This window comes from Rhinopithecus bieti, unplaced genomic scaffold (genome assembly GCF_001698545.2).
Source record: "Rhinopithecus bieti isolate Rb0 unplaced genomic scaffold, ASM169854v2 scaffold_25291, whole genome shotgun sequence".
Lineage (NCBI taxonomy): Eukaryota > Metazoa > Chordata > Mammalia > Primates > Cercopithecidae > Rhinopithecus > Rhinopithecus bieti.
In genome coordinates this window covers 868,361-885,877 of record NW_016811667.1, presented here as the reverse complement: position 1 = coordinate 885,877, position 17,517 = coordinate 868,361, and positions in this window count along the sequence as shown.

Sequence of the window (17,517 nt, the reverse complement as noted above, 5' to 3'; positions counted from 1 at the left end):
AGAAAACCAAACACCGCATGTTCTCACTCATAGGTGGGAACTGAACAATGAGATCACTTGGACTCGGGAAGGGGAACATCACACACCGGGGCCTATCATGGTGGGGGGGAGGGATTGCATTGGGAGTTATACCTGATGTAAATGACAAGTTGATGGGTGCTGACGAGTTGATGGGTGCAGCACACCAACATGGCACAAGTATACATATGTAACAAACCTGCACGTTATGCACATGTACCCTAGAACTTAAAGTATAATTTTTAAAAAAAAGTTAACAATAATTGCCTTTTATCAACAAATATCTACCACTGACATTTTCATCCATCATCTAAGTCATGCATGTTTTCTTGCTACCGTTTGTTCCAATTAAGCTCACACATTGTGACTAGTTGGTAAGTCTTTTGTATATCTTTTAATCTATGAATTCCCTCATTACCTTCTTTTTCCCTTGCAATTTCTTATTTTAAAAAACTGAGTTGTTGGTTCTTTTGAATATTTCACAGCCTGGATTTTGCTAATTGCAGTATGGTTTACATGTTCTTCTGTTCCACTGAATTTCCTGTAAATTTATCTAGAGGTTAATTTAGTCACACTCTTGCTTGATCTTTTTTTTTTTTTTTAATCAAGATTTTGTTAGGCTGTGTAATGTTGTTCTGTTAGGAGGCACATAATGTCTGGTTATGATCAATGACTAGATCCATTAATTTATTGCTTTTTTAAAGAAAAACTTGTCTGCATTTCTTTAAATAGGGTCTACTCTGTGCCACTTCCAAAACGATAAAATTGAAGCCAGGCTCTCTGGGGAAGCCACTGCCACCTTATATTGTCCAGGTAGGAGATCATAGTAATGATTATGACAGCTATTATTAAGTGAGCTCTTGGAGTGGTTTATCTAAATTTCTAACATAAAGGTAGGCAACAAGGAAAGTACAGCATTCTCTAAATGCACCCCAAGGATAATCTCACATTACTGCTTTTATTTCCCCCTCAATATCCTTTTGGAATACAGAGCCCAGACACAAGAATGAGGGACAGAGATGCTGACAATTTTGCAGAATATCCCTTTAATGTAGTGCGAGTTTCAAACATGGAGAAAGCAAAGAAAAAAAATATTTGCTATTAGAAAGATATGTGCAAAATAAAGGCAACTATTTTGAATGCACCATAATAAGCGTTCCGTACTTGAACTAAAAATACACTAAAGTGGGAAGTCTAAGGCACAAGTTAGCTGCTCAGGTGTCGATTATTATAAATACTGTAGTGTGATTCCCAAATGATGCAGGTGAATTCACAGTATGGGCATAGGTAGCAATATTAAAATGGTAGGGCAAATGCTGTGTCTAGGATTTTATTACATAAAAAAAAGGCACAAATTAGCAGCTGTTATAAAACTACCATTATTCATTTTAAGATAGTGCTTTGCTTTCACACCTGTCTTGCCTTTTTTTAACCTTGGTCAAGAGAAAATAGTAAGTTCTCCACCTGAATGAAACAAATATTAGTACTTACATTAACTATTGTATCATTCTGAAACCGACCCAATTTTGTTAAAGATAATGTTTACTGTAGAGTTCTATTTTTTGTTTTTTGCTTGCCTATCCAGTTTTACTACATATTATTTAACAGGGTGTGGAAGTTAACCTAATACATTGAGGTCTACATGTTTGTTTTTTCCAATAATCATGAATAGGTACTACATTATATTAAGTGTGTTTTCTGATCCTGTTAAAAAGGTAAAACAGTTTTTCTCTATTAATATGTTAGAGTTAATTAAAGATATTTTCAAATGTTAAATTTTCATTGCATTTCGTTCTTCTTTTTATTTTCTTGGATTGAATTTCGTAATTTTTATTTGGGCCTTTGCATTTAGAGACATGAATAAAATGAGCATGTAATTTTCCTCTCAAAAAATAAGAAAAAATTAAAATGTTCCTTGCTTACTAAAGTATAAACAAAAATGAAATTTTAAAAAAAATGTTTCTTAGGATTTTCTTAGAAAAAAAATCTTCCCCCAAAATCAACAAACCTTATAACTAAGAAAAACAAATGAGAAAAATACACAAAGAAATAAAATCAGGTGGCTCACACCTGTAATCCCAACACTTTGGGAGGCCGAGGTGGGCGGATCACAAGGTCAGGAGATCGAGACCTTCCTGGCTAACACGGTGAAACCCCGACTCTACTAAAAATACAAAAAAAATTAGCCGGGCGTCATGGCGGGCGCCTGTACTCGGGAGGCTGAGGCAGGAGAATGGCCTGAACCCGAGAAGCAGAGCTTGCAGTGAGCCAAGATCTCGCCACTGCACTCCAGCCTGGGCAACAGAGTGACACTCAGTCTCAAAAAAAAAAGAAAAGAAATAAAATCAGAAGTGAAAGAGGAGACACTCCAACTCATGCCACAGAAATGTGAAGAATCCCTATAGAATCCCTATGAATAATTGTATGTCAACAAAGCCAGGTGTGGTGGCATATGCCTGTAATCCCAGCACTTTCGGAGGCCGAGGCCGGTGGATCACTTGAGGTCAAGAGTTCAAGACCATCCTGGCCAACATGGTGAAACCCCGTCTCTACAAAAATACAAAAATTAGCCAGGCATGATGGCAGGTGCCTTTGATCTCAGCTACTCAGGAGGCTGAGGCAGGAGCATCGCTTGAACTCGGCAGGCGGGGATTGCAGGGAGCCAAGATCATGCCACTGCACTCCAGCCTGGGTGACAAGAGCAAAACGCCATCTCAAAAAAAAGAAAGGAAAAAAAATTATATATCAACAAAATGGACAACTTAGAAAAAATGGATAAAGTCCTAAAAACATACAACCTACCAGGACTGAATCATAAAAAATTAAAAAGTCTCAACACTCCAATAACTAATAAGGACATTAATTTAGTAATCAAAAGCCTTCCAACAAAGAAAAGCCCAGCACCAAATGCCTTCACAGATGCATTCTACCAGAATGAGGGACAAAGATGACACGATAATCTCAAAAGACACAGCAAAAGCATTCCACAAGATTCAACACCCTTTGATGATAAAAATTCTCAAGAAATTGGGTAGAGAAGGAATTTACCTCGACACAATAAAGGCCGTATATAAAAAGCACACAGTTAACATCATACTCAATGGTCAAAACTGAAAGCTTTTCTCTCATATCTGGAACAAGGAAATGATGTACATTCTCACCACTTCTATCCGGCATAGAATTCCTAGCCAGAGTAAGTAGAAAAGAAAAGGAAGAAAAAGTATTCAAATCAGAAAGGAAGAAGATTATCTGTTTGCACATTACATGATCTTATAGATGTGCAGAAAATTATATTTCTTCATATGATACGTAGAAAATTCTAAAGATTAACCAAAAAAATTAGGATAAACAAATTAAAGTTTCAGGATACAAGATCAATACACAAAAATTAGTTGTGTTTCTATACACTACAATAAATTATCAAAAAGGAAATTAAAAAAAGTCTTGGCTGGGCAAGGTGGCTCATGCCTGTAATCCCAGCACTTTGGGAGGCCAAGGCAAGTAGATCACTTGAGGCCAGGAGTTCGAGACCAGCCTGGCCAACATGGCAAAACCCCATCTCTACTAAAAATACAAAAATTAGCCAGGCATGGTGGCACACAACTGTAATCCAAGCTACTCAGGAGGCTGAGGGAGGAGAATCGCTTGAACGCGGGAGGCGCAGGTTGTAGCGAGCAGAGATCGCACCACTGCACTCCATCCTGGGCGACAGAGCAAGATCTGTCTCAAAAAAAAAAAAAAAAAGTCTAACTCATAGATCCGGAAAGTGAATTGGTGGTTGCCAGGACCTGGTGGAGAGGGGAAAACAGGAAGGTATTCACCAAGGGGTACAAAATTTCAGCTACACAGACAGTAACTGCTAGAGATCTACTGTATAGCATAATGCCAACAGTTAACAACACTGTATTACATACTTAAAATCTTGCTAAGGAGATATCTTATGTTAAGTGTTCTTATTACCAAAATAATAATAATAAGTCAGAGGGTGGGAAACTTTTGAAGATGATGAATAGGTTTATGGCACAGATTGTGGTGACAGTTCCATGGTTGTTTACTTATCTTCAAACTCATCAAGTTGTACACATTAAATATGTATAGCTTTCTGCATGTCAACTGTACCTCACTAGAGGTTTTTTTCTTAAATTCAGGTGAGAAAGGAGAAGAGGACCCACATGAAGGGGGAGATGAAAGAGATATTTTTTAATTTGTCAAAATGAAGTATCATAACTTCATTCCTTACACTCCCCATCCAAAACACACACATACACACACACGCGCACACACACACACACACACACACACTTCCCACAAAGAAAAAGCCAGGCCCAAATAGCTTTGTGGTGAATTCTATCCAACATTTAAGGAAGCATTAACATTAATCTTCCGCAAACTCCCCAAAAACATGTAACACCAGGATTTTGGAGGCTGTAACTCAAAATGGGGTCATAGTATGAGCCAGGATCATCCTGATACCAAAACCAAAGACATCACAAGAAAAGAAAAACATAAATTAATATTTCTTATGACTATAGGTGCCAAAAAACTCAACAAAATACCAGCCAACCTAACAAGGAACATATAAATGGATTATATACCATAACCAAATGGGACTATTCCAGAAATACAAAGTTGGTTCAAACTATAAAAACCAATTAATATACTGTAAAACAAAGTACACAAATCACATGATCATCTCAACAGACACAGAAAAATCATTGACAAAATCTAACACCAACACCTATTTATGGTAACAACCCTCAACAAACTAGCAATGAAAGGGAACTTTCTCAACCTGACAAAGGGCATACAGAAACCCCACAGCTCACATCAGACTCAACAGTAAAAACCTGAAAGTGCTCCCACTAAGATCAAGACTTACAAGAATATTCACTCTTTCCACTTCTATTCAACATAGAGGTTCTATCCAAAGCAATTAGGCAAGAAAAAGAAATAGCATCCCAATTGGAAAGGAAGAAGTAAAACTATCTCTATTCAACATGACGTGACCGTGTATACAGAAAATCCTAAGGAATACACACACACTATTAGAGCTAATAATTGAGGTCATCAAAGTTGCAGGAAATAAGTTCAACATACAAAAAATTATTTTAATAGTATTTATATATAGTATCAATAAAGAATCAAAAACTAAAACAGAACAATTTCATTGAAAATAAAATTTTAAAATCTCATTTAAAAATGTATTCTCTAGATAATTCATCTAGACTTAGTACTAAATGCCACTTTTTTCCCCTAAAGTCTAAAGTTCATCATCAAAGTATAGAGATGTACTATCCCTGAAAACCCTCTGACCATCAGGGCTGGTAGTTTCTACAGAAAAGTTTCAAAGTATTCAGTAAGGATAATAAATTCAAAATGAGTATGAATATTGCTTTCCAAGGTGACAACTTAGAAGGTTGTAGCTCTCAAAATTGAGCTAGCATCTCAGTGTACTTTTTAACTCCTGTCACATTATTTCATGGTCATGCCTTCCATTTCAGGTCAATAAAGAAGCTACTCGGCTGAAATAATTCATTATTTTCTTTCTTTTTTTTTTTTTGAAACAGAGTTTTGCTCTTGTTGCCCAGGCTGGAGTGCAATGGCACAATCTCAGCCTCCCAGGTTCAAGCAATTCTCCTGCCTCAGCCTCCCGAGTAGCTGGGATTATAGGTATGCGCCACCATGCCCAGCTAATTTTGTATTTTTAGTGGAGATGGGGTTTCTCCATGTTGGTCAGGCTGGTCTTGAACTTCTGACCTCAGGTGATCTGCCCACCTCGGCCTGCCAAAGTGCTGGGATTAGAGGCATGAGCCACTGCACCCGGCCAATAACTCATTATTTTCAAACTGTATTTTATTTATTCCTAACCTGCCCTCTAATTCTTAATAGGAAAAAATAACAGCATCTCCTAGACTGTTATAAAACTGCCATATCTGTTTTTAAATTTTCACGTTCTTTATATTTCTTTTCTTATACATAAGATAGCTAATTAAGTTCCTTGTTTGAAAGGCTTTTCTGAGATGCTGGCTTTCTTAAAACTTTGTACTAACCAGGCAATGGAGCCCTTACCTGTATCGTCTTATTTCATCCTTATAATAAAGCTGTGTATTAGGTGCATTTTTAAATCTCTGATTTTCTAGATAAGGAAACTGAGGTTCAGAGAAGTATTCAAAGTTCTCAGAGTCAGAAGGTGTCAAAGAGTGGACATACAAACCCAAATATTTCCAGCTCTGGCACCCTCACACTGATGACTGAACCACACTGCCTCTTAGGTTGCCCAGTATCTAGGTATGCCAACCAAGCACTTTCCTGGCATCTTAAATGGGGGTAGAAAGGCTTAAGTTTAGATCCTGTGGTGTTTTAGGAAGAGCACAAATGGTTAGTAAGGAAAATTCCTTTAGTGATTATCTAATTTCAGATTGTGGATGAAAACTCAAATATCCTGCCTCCAGGGGAAGAAGGAAATATTGCAATCCGCATAAAACTAAACCAACCTGCTTCTCTGTACTGTCCACACACGGTAAGAAAATTTTCTTTTTTCCCAAATACTTTCATTGTCGCTACTAATCATAGTGCCATTACTGTTGAGTACTTTATGATTTGCCAAATACTTTTGTCCCAACTTTTAATTTGGCAAATTTTGAGTCTCCAAAATGTTAAATAGTAGCACAATGAACACCTACCTGTATCTCTCTCACCTATATTCACTTCTTATTAAGATTTTGCCTCATTTACTTTATATATGCACATTTTTGATGAGGCATTTGGGAGAAGGTGCAGACATTATGACACTTTGTCCTTAAATATTTCAGCAGCATTCTCCTAAGAAAAAGGACTTTCTTCTTAAACATTAATAGCATCAAATCTATGAAAATTAAAAATAATTCTCTAATACTAATATCTAGCCAATACTTAGTCTTTCTCAATTGTACTCAAATGTGTTCTACAGCTTTTGTAAATCCAGAATTCAATCAAGGTTCATGCATTTATTTGGTTCTCATATCTCTTTAGTTGTTTTTATCTATAACTGTCCCACCACCACGTTTTGCATGACGTGGACATTTTGAAGAGCAGAGGACTGTTTTGTTAAAAAATGCCTCACTTTCTAGGCTTACCTATTTTGTTTCCTTATAACGAGATCCAGGATAAACATCTTTCTCAAGAATATTATGCAGATTATATATATTTTTTATTTGCTTATAGTGGAGAAACATTAGGTTGTCTCATTTTGGGTGCTGATAATTTTGATCTTTTGATTAAGGAGGTGAGTGCCATTTCTCTCCATTACAAAGGTACATTTTCCTCTTTGTAATTAGTAATAATCGGTTGTGTCACGATTTGAGATTCTGTAAATATCCTATTATCCAATTAACTTTCACCCAATCATTTTAGCATCCATAGATGATTCTTTTCTTTTCGGAAACAATTATCAAAATAGAGAGTGGCTGGGCACAGTGGCTCATGCCTGTAATCTCAGCACTTTGGGAAGCCAAGATAGACCAATCACTTGAGCACAGGGGTTCAAGACTAGCCTGGGCAACATGGCAAAATGCCATCTCTACAAAAAAATATACAAAAATTATCCAGGCATGGTGGTGTCCACCTGTAGTCCCAGCTACTCAGGAGGTGAGGTGGGAGGATAAACTGAGCAAAGGACATCAATGGTGTAATGAGCTGGGTGTGATGGCACAACTGTGCTCCAGCCTGGGCAACAGAGCAATACCCTGTCTCAAAAACAAATAAATAAAATGGTGGGTGCAGAATGGTGATTTTCAAACAGCTATTTCTTATACATTAATTAGGTGGCATTATTCATAAAGATGAGCAGTCCATTTTATCTATAAAGGGGGGCTTTAATTAATTTTAAAATATTTATTTAGCCTTTCCTGATAATAAAACTCACCTATGTTCCATATAGATAACTTTCCAAAATATAGAAAAGATCAAAGAAAAGCGTATTACTCATAATGCCACCATTCTTAGCCACTATTAACATTTGATGTGTATATATCCTTCATTCTTTTTCTATTTATATGTTTTTGTTTGTTTGTTTTTGTTTGTTTTGAGGAGGAGTCTTGCTCTGTCGCCCAGGCTGGAGGGCAGTGGCGCCATCTCGGCTCACTGCAAGCTCCACCTCCCGGGTTCATGCCATTCTCCCACCTCAGCCTCCCGAATAGCTGGGACTACAGGCGCCCGCCACCACGCCCGGCTAATTTTTTGTGTTTTTAGTAGAGACTGGGTTTCACTGTGTTAGCCAGGATGGATGTGTATTGTTGTATAAAAGTGGGATTGTACTATCAGCTTTTGTGAAGCCTGTTTTTTTACTTATGATTTTCAGGTATCACTGAAATCTTATATGGCTTTTTTTTTTTTGAGACAAGGTCTCACTCAGTCACCCAGGCTGGAGTGCAGTGACACAATCTTGGCTCACTGCAACCTCTACCTCCCAGGTTCAAGCAATTCTACTGCCTCAGCCTCATGAGTAGCTGGGATTACCAGCTGTCACCACCATGCCCAGCTAATTTTTGTACTTTAAGTAAACACCGGGTTTTACCATGTTGGCCAGGCTGGTCTGGAACTCCTGACTTCAAGTGATCCACCTGCCTCGGCCTCCCAAAGTGCTGACAGGCAATGCACCCAGCCCTTATATGAAAACATTGTTAATAATTTTATAGAATCCTATCAAGGAGAACGATAATGATCTATTTAACATATCTACTATTGTTACAAATTTTGGTTACTTACAATGTTTTATATTGTAAATACTTCTTCAATGAGTATCCTTGTTAACTCTTTAAATCCTCTTTGAGTATTTCTTGTGGGGTTTTTGAGTTAAAGCCTAGGTAAAACAGTTTAAATATTTTAATACTGTGAATTTCTGTGAGAGAAGGCTTAATATGTTCAAACTTTGATAAGACAACTTCAATACAGTGAGACTTTAAAATCATATTCTCACCCATAAGACAGATTCCAAAGAAGAGACCCAGATATCTCATATACCTACTGCGATTATTGTGCTGTTTGAGAATGAGCTGCTTACACAGCATTTCACTAAAGTTTATTATAACTCTAATAAGCAGGTTGTCCATTAGATATAAGAATCTGAACAAATTGGTGACATGGTCTCCACAGCAATGAGCCAGATGCTGTTAGAATCTGGCCGGGCGCAGTGGCTCATGCCTGTATTCCCAGCACTTTGGGAGGTCAAGGCAGGCGGATCACCTGGGGTCAGGAGTTTGAGGGCAGCCTGGCCAACATGGCAAAACCCCATCTCTACCAAAAATACAAAAAAAAATTGGCCAGGCGTGGTGGTCGGCAACTGTTATCCCAGCTACTTGGGAGGCTGAGACACAAGAATCGCTTGAACCTGGGCGGCAAAGGTTGGCAGTGAGCCAAGATCATGCCACTGCACTCCAACTTGCGTGACAGAGTCAGACTCTGTCTTAATAAAAGAAAAAAAAAAAAAAGTATCTGTGAACACTCCACAGAACGATCCTGCAAAATGGGCCAGTCTCATGCAAAGGGACATTTTCACAATCACTCTCATTGTGTTTCTGGTGTAAGAACCTTAAGCTAAAACCACCTTTTTCTGATGGAATTTTGGTCATGGGCAGTATGAAAATTAAAGGCACAATTCAAAGACAGGGAGCGGTGACTGCATCTGATGGATGATAAGCCAGAGAAAATAGCAGCCAACAACCCTTACACATAGTGTACCTGGCCCTGTGCTAAAATGCTGTGTCCATGTTGCCTCAGGACAAACTTCTGAGTGAAGTGCCATCATTACTCCTGTTTCTAGCTGAGACAAACAAAAAAGTAGAAGTTAAAAGAAATGACCAAGGAAAGCTCTCCGCGTGCGTTAAGTTTTCTATGTGGGATCCCCTGGAGAGTGGGGATCCTGACTTATTTTTCTCAGTCTCCCCTGGCACTAGCCAGAGTGCTCAATTCATATCACTAAATGATTGTGAAAGGGAAGTAAATGTAGATTTTTGGATTTTTCATTCTCTCAGGTGAGCTTGGAGGAATATGTTTCAGCAAGAGGCCACATGCTTTACCTCACAGATGACAGAGGGATCATGCATGAAGACAGCTACTTCTGGTTGTCTGGTAGAGCTGATGATGTTGCCAATGCATTGGGTCAGAGATTGTGAATGCTGTGGTTATTGCTATTGAGCCTGGGGCTGTGGGAGTCTGGAGAAGACTCTGGACTGCTTCCAATACATAGGAATATCTCTAAAGTTTAGAAAATGCAAACAACCAAAAAAAAAAAAAAACCTCATCCACAATCTCATATTTTGGAGTATATTCTTCTAATCTTCTTTCTTCTTATATGTAACCTTTTTTTTTTGGTAGAAGTGAGTTCAGGGAGAAATGCTCTAGCATAACTTGCCTTTTCACTCAACGATATAATAGAAATATTTTCTGTGCAATTAAATATAAAATTCACTTTTAAATTAGTTTATCATGACCAATAAGTACACAGATCTTACATGAATAGCTCAATGGATGTCTACACACATACACACCCCTGTAACCATCTAGATCAAGATATAGGATACTTTTTGCCTCCTGGGCTCTCTCATGTCCTCATACCTCTGTGCAAGCTGTACTTCTTTCATGAACTTTGGACTGAATTTCTATGCCTAAAGACAGTTTCAGAGACTGAGAAAAGAAGACTAAATTCTAAGCAGCAATAAATTCCAAGGGCAGATGGTGGCAAGTAGATACCATGGGTCATCCTGATTCAGAGCTTGCTGACCACAAAAATCACAGGAATATTGAGAAATAGAAATCAAGATCTAGGCTTTGTGGACTCATTGCTATTACATGCCACTGCTCCTGGGACGTGAGTCAAAAAACGTGCTTTCTCACCACTATTCCACTCTGATCCTTGACCCAATTAAACAATCCCAACTAAATTTTGCTCAGGAAGTCTCTCTCCCTTGAACACTCCTTGTTGCAGTAGCAGTGAACGAAGTGCCTGCCTCTGCCTCTAACTGCTATCAATTTTTACTTTGAGCCCCTCCCCCATAAGTAGCCATTATTCTGACTTCTAAAGTGCAGGTCAAATTTGCCTGTTCCCGAACTTCATATAATGGAATCATAGAGTTTGCAGGCTTTTGTGTCTGTCTTCTCACAAAATAACGCCTGGACAATTCATTTATGTTGTTGTATGGATCAACAGTCCATTCTTTTTCATTGCTATACAGAATTCCATTATATGAATACACGCAGAATTTATCCATTCTTATGTTAATGGTGACTGAGGTTGTTTCCAATTTAAGAACGCCTCCTTTGCCTAATACCGCTGCACCTGGGAAGTTAGGCATTTTCTCTCACCCTTGGGATTGAGTGTGTCGGTGGTTGAGAGGCCTCGATTCCCAAGACCCCCTCGCAGCTCTCACAGGAGGCGTCACAAAAGAGTTTGCACCACTCCAAACAGTCAAAACGGGTCATCTCCCCCGCCCCACCCCCGCCTTCTCTGGATTTTAAAGACTGTGTAGGAGGAGAAATTGGGGACGGAGTTCCCCTGGTTAATTCATTTATCGTAAGTTCCCGTAACCAAACTAGGCCCTCAGTTGAGGCCTTAGACCTTCAAAGTTCTTTCCGCTTCGTACACTGAGATAAGAATCCCTGAAAAGAAGCTGCTTGCCCTCCCCGGCTTACCATCCTTGGGCACTCAGCAGTGCGGGGATGCGGCTGCCCTATTTCCCGCGTAGAAACAACTGCAGGTGGCGCCGCCCGCTGAAGAGTGCAGAACTGTGGCCCTGAGCCAAGCTGGGGCAAATATGGAAGACGCGGGATGAGAGAGGGTGGGGCGAAAGGACGCTATGAGGATTCCTGGAGGCAGGGACCAGAGCAGAGGCGGTGAGTGGCAGGAGGAGGCAAATGTCCCCGCGACGGGGAACTTTATCGGGTTGAAGTTCCCTCTGCCGTCGCCTCCTGCTCGCGAGCATAGCTGAGCCTGGTGTGCGGCCTTTCTGGAAAGCAGGTCGCCACCCTCCTGGGCGTGGGACTCCGGCCCGCAAGGAGCCTCGGGGACTCACGCATGGCCGCGCCTGAATCTGGCTACGCATTGCGACTCTGCCGCGCATGCGCAGCTCCGTCCCCTTCAGAGGCGCGCGTGTGCTCGTGGAGGCGGCGCTTCCTCCAAAAGTAAAGCCAGAAGCGCTCAGGCCTAGATTGCCTCCCTGCGACCTTTCCTACAGACTGGTGCATAGTATTTTTAAAACATCAGCGAGGACGACGTCTTCTCTGCGAGTCTGGGGAGGGGGCAAAACCAGGGGAAGAGGTGAGATGTATCCAGTTAACCAGGTAGAAATTGTACCTCCGGGACTCATCAAGGCTAAATATAAAAGTTGCGTGCTTTTTTTTTGTTTTTTGAGACTGAGTCTCGCTATTGTCGCCCAGGCTGGAGTGTAATGGCGCGATATCGGCTCACTGCAACCTCTGCCTCCTGGGTTCAAGCGATTCCCCTGCCTCAGCTGCGATTGATTACAGGCGCCCGTCACCACGCCCGGCTTTTTTTTTTTTTTTTTTTTAAGTAGAGACAGGGTTTCACCATGTTGGCCAGGCTGGTCTCTAACTCCAGACCTCAGGTGATCCGCATGCCTCAGCCTCCCAAAGTGCTGGGATTACAGGCGTGAGCCACTACACCTGGCCAAAAGTTGTGTGTTTACCAGGGACAACCCAGTGCTTTGAGTTCTCCCTGAGCTGTGAATCTCCTGTTATTACTAATCTGTCTACAGATGAGTAAACTAAGGTTCAGAGAGATTACATGACTTATCCATGTCATACAGTGATCAAGAAGTGGAGCCAGGATTTGAACCCATGAAGTCCCACTCCAAATTCCTTCATATAAGTTTACACGGAAAAAAATTTAGATAAGATGTCCAGGTGCCTTCTTTCCTGCCTGCTTAAAAAAAAAAAAAAAAAAAAAAAAAAAAAAAAAAAAAACAAAGAATTTTTTAATTGTTTTTGTTTTCATAATTGATAATCGTTGTGGGGAGTACTGATTCCCCAAGTGGGTCACAAGGAGTTATCCTGAGCAGGAATGCTCTTGCTGTCCCCCTTGCTCCTGTACTCATACAGTCTATCTCTTGAGGACACAGCACCAAGTAAATTTCACCGATTGAGTGTTCCTACGTTCTAGAAAATGGCACTCTACACTCACAAGGGGACGTATATAAATTGGCATTTCAACTATGTCTTCAACAGGCCATACCATCGCTCTTTTATGCTGGCCATTTCTGGGTGGTGCAGAATGTGATAGATCCAGTGGACTCCGTGGTCATGTGCCCACTGCTGTGCCTCCTTTGCAGTAAAATGGGTCCTTGGTCCCACAAGGCCGTGTGGGATCCTGCGCTAGTGGATCTAAAGGTCTTTATGTCCTCAGAAAGTGTTGTGTTTGAGGCCCTGTGGACAGCAAAGGCAAACCCAATATACTATATGGGTCTATTTCTGACTAAATACATAAATCATTGCACTTTCCAAAATGGAAGAGATCCAAGCTAGTCAGCTTGCCACCAAGTGGCTTAGCTGGTGTCTTCAAAGGATAGCACTGTTCAGTTGGTCATTCTTGCTGGAAGGTTCAACATTTGGCAGCAGCAACAGCTAGATTGGCCTTGAAGTAGAAGCCCATCTTTACTGCAACCACGTAGAGCCTCTATCGCCGACAATCATGGCTACTCCACCCATGCACCCATTATGCCAACATAGGGGTGGCCAACAACAGGCTGGCTCATGTCCATTGGCTAATTCATTTTGTCAGCCTGATCCCTTACTGTCTCTTCCATGGTTTATTCTAATGAGGGTTAACAGAGGTCCATCCACATTCCTCTACTCCAGACTTCCTTGTCCCGATCTTCTCATCTTTCCCCTCTGATCAGCCAACCACGTCATTCACTACTGTCCATAAGTCCAGACACATTTATACTGAAGCCACTCCTCTCGCCACAGAAAGTAGATCATTAGGAACACTACCAGAAGCTCTGCCCAGTGGGAGGACTTCTTTTCTTCTTACAAGGCCAGCTCAAGAAGTACAGCAGTGCAGCCACCATTTCAGCATGCCCCCACATGCCTAGCCAACTCATCCATGAATCAAGTGTGGGCTTCCTCTTCCACCATCTGCTGCTCATATGGGATCCCCTATCAGCCAGGGGGAAGAGCTGAGGGAGAGGCACAGCAGTAGACAGCATGAGGATCCAGGCTTCTGTGCTCCTACAGTTCACATATTTTCTTCAGCCCTGCTCAAGTCGTCCTTCCATCTCATGAGGGATTGCTCTTGGAGATGCCTGACCTTCTGACCTAATGAGAATGAGAGAACCCAAATCATGATGAGCAGTTCTGCCACCTGATGTCCCATGGTCAGAGGCTTTGTCTCTATCCAAGCTATGGAAGAATGCCAGGAGTTATTTTATGAAAAGCATAAAGTTCTGTACTGCAGATGGCAGTCTTGTTCTAGAACCCAAGGGGCTTGGGTTTTTATTCTCCCACTGGTTCACCATCTTGAAAACTCTGACATCATAGGATCTCCTAGATCATATGAACCAAGCACAGAGCCACTTCTACCACAACCTGCACCTGCTGCAGATCACTTTTCTGCTCTGGGCCAGATCAAAACTGGCAGCCTTGAAGGGAAGCAGAAATCCAAAATGTCTTTAAGATGAGTTTAAAGTTGTGTTGTTCAATACAGTAGCCACTACCCCCATGTGTCTACTGAGCACTTGAAATGTGGCTTGTGACAAATGTTGAAATGATAATACAATTGTGTTCGCAGCCGCCGCCGCGCCGCCGTCGCTCTCCAACGCCAGCGCCGCCTCTCGCTCGCCGAGCTCCAGCCGAAGGAAATAGCGGGGGTAAGTAAGGAGGTCTCTGTACCATGGCTCGTACAAAGCAGACTGCCCGCAAATCAACCGGTGGTAAAGCACCCAGGAAGCAACTGGCTACAAAAGCCGATCGCTACTGTGCGCCCTCTACTGGAGGGGTGAAGAAACCTCATCGTTACAGCCCTGGTACTGTGGCGCTCCGTGAAATCAGACGTTATCAGAAGTCCACTGAACTTCTGATTCCCAAACTTCCCTTCCAGCGTCTGGTGCGAGAAATTGCTCAGGACTTTAANCAAAAGGTACCTAAGTATATGATTGCGAGTGGAAAAATAGGGGACAGAAATCAGGTATTGGCAGTTTTTCCATTTTCATTTGTGTGTGAATTTTTAATATAAATGCAGAGGCGTAAAGCATTAATGCAAGTTAAAATGTTTCAGTGAACAAGTTTCAGCGGTTCAACTTTATAATAATTATAAATCTGTTAAATTTTTCTGGACAATGCCAGCATTTAGATTTTTTTAAAACAAGTACATTTCTTATTGACGGCAACTAAATGGTGTTTGTAGCATTTTTATCATACAGTAGATTCCATCCATTCACTATACTTTTCTAACTGAGTTGTCCTACATGCAAGTACATGTTTTTAATGTTGTCTGTCTTCTGTGCTGTTCTTGTAAGTTTGCTATTAAAATACATTAAACTATAAAAAAAAAGGAAATGATAATACTTTGGATATATGGCATTATATAAAATGTATTATTGGCTGGGCATGGTGGCTCACACTTCTAATGTCAGCACTCTGAGAGGCTGAGGTGGGCTAATCGCTTGAGCCCAGGAGCTCAAGATCACCCTGGGCAACATAGCGAAACCCCACCTCTATTTAAAAATACAAAAATTATATTTTTTATATAATTTCCAAAATGGAAGGGATCCAAAATAAATAAAAATTATATATGTTAAAAAATATATATGTTAACTGTTGAGAGCAATTTGTGATTTGGCCTATTTTTTTGTGCATGTGTATAACTACAGGCATGGTGGCTTGTGCCTGTAGTCCCAACTACTCAGGAGACTGAGGTGGGAGGACCACTTGAGATCAGGAGGTCAAGGAAGCCATGATTGTGCCACGGCACTCCAGCCTGGATGACAGAGCAAGACCTTGTCTCAAAAAAATAACAAAGAAAGTATTATTGGCCAGGCGTGGTGGCTCATACTTGTAATCCCAGCACTTTGGGAGGCCAAGGTGGGTGGATCACAAGGTCAGGAGTTCGAGACCAACCTGCCCAAAACAGTGAAACCCCTTCTCTACTAAAAATACAAAAATTAGCTGGGCATAGTGGTACGTACCTGTAATCCTAGCTACTTGGGAGACTAAGGCAGGAGAATGGCTTGAACCCAGGAGGTGGAAGTTGCAGTGAGCCAAGACTGTGCCACTGCACTCCATCCTGGGCAACAGAGCTAGATTCCGTCTCCAAAAAAAAAAAAAGTATTATTACAATTAATTTTACCTGCTTTTCTCTTTTCACAATGCTACTAGAGAATTTTAAATTACATTCATGCCTTGCATCATACTTCTATTTGACAGCAATGAAGCAGCAATCACCCATTTACAGATTTACCTAGCTTGTGGACTATCTGCCACTTGTGAGGTACTGAGCTGAGTGCCAAGGAGACAAAGCTGAAAAAGACAAAGGATCAGCTCTCATGGAAGCTTCTTTCCTTTCAGGAGATGAGTGATTAGTGTCTTGTGTGATGCATGCCAAGAAGGAGGTGTCCCCTGGGTATGGGAGCATAGAAGAGTGGCGTCCAAGTCATGCTGGGCAGTCAGGAAGCCTGTCTGGAGGAGGGGGTGGCTCAATCTTGAAAGACAACAGAACTTTATTAAACGTTAAGTAATCAAGAGGTGCAGGAAGAGCATACCAAGTCAGAGAAAACAGCTTGACCAAAGTCTGCATGACTCTAGCTGACTTTTTCCTTTTCAGGAAATTTTCTGAAAGCTTAGTAATTAGAGATGGCTACAGAATTAGACTGTTCCTTCCAATCTTCTTTCCTTTTAGAGGAAGCATGAAAGAGAAACAATCAGATAAATATGGTAGGCATGAAGCACAAAAAAATAGGCCAAATCACAAATCATTTATTTTTTTTGTGTGTGCTGTATATATATATATATACTATATTTTTTTTTTTTTTTTTTTTTTTTTTTTGAGACAGAGTCTCACTCGTTGCCTCAGGCTGGGAGTGCGTGATGCGATCTGGTGCACTGGCAATACCTCCCAGGTTCAAGTGATTCTCCTGCCTCAGCCTCCGGAGTAGCTGGAACTGCAGGCATGCACCACTATACCCAGCAAATTTTTTTAGTTTTAGTAGAGACAGGGTTTCACCATGTTGGCCAAGCTGGTCTGAAACTCCTGACCTCAAGTGATCCACCCGCTTCAGCCTCCCAAAGTGCTGGGATTACAGGCGTGGGCCACACCTGGCAGGGCAGTAAATATTTCTATGTGCCAAATGCTGGGGGCCAAAGGGAAGGGCTTCTTTGCCACATAACACAGCTTGCACTTAGGGGTGGTAATGCTGACAATTCTGTTTCATTTATTCAATCAGGAAATGAACTCCTCATATAGGCTATATTGAATAGTAATAATGGTCACCTGAAGTTGTTGGTGTTTGGCCT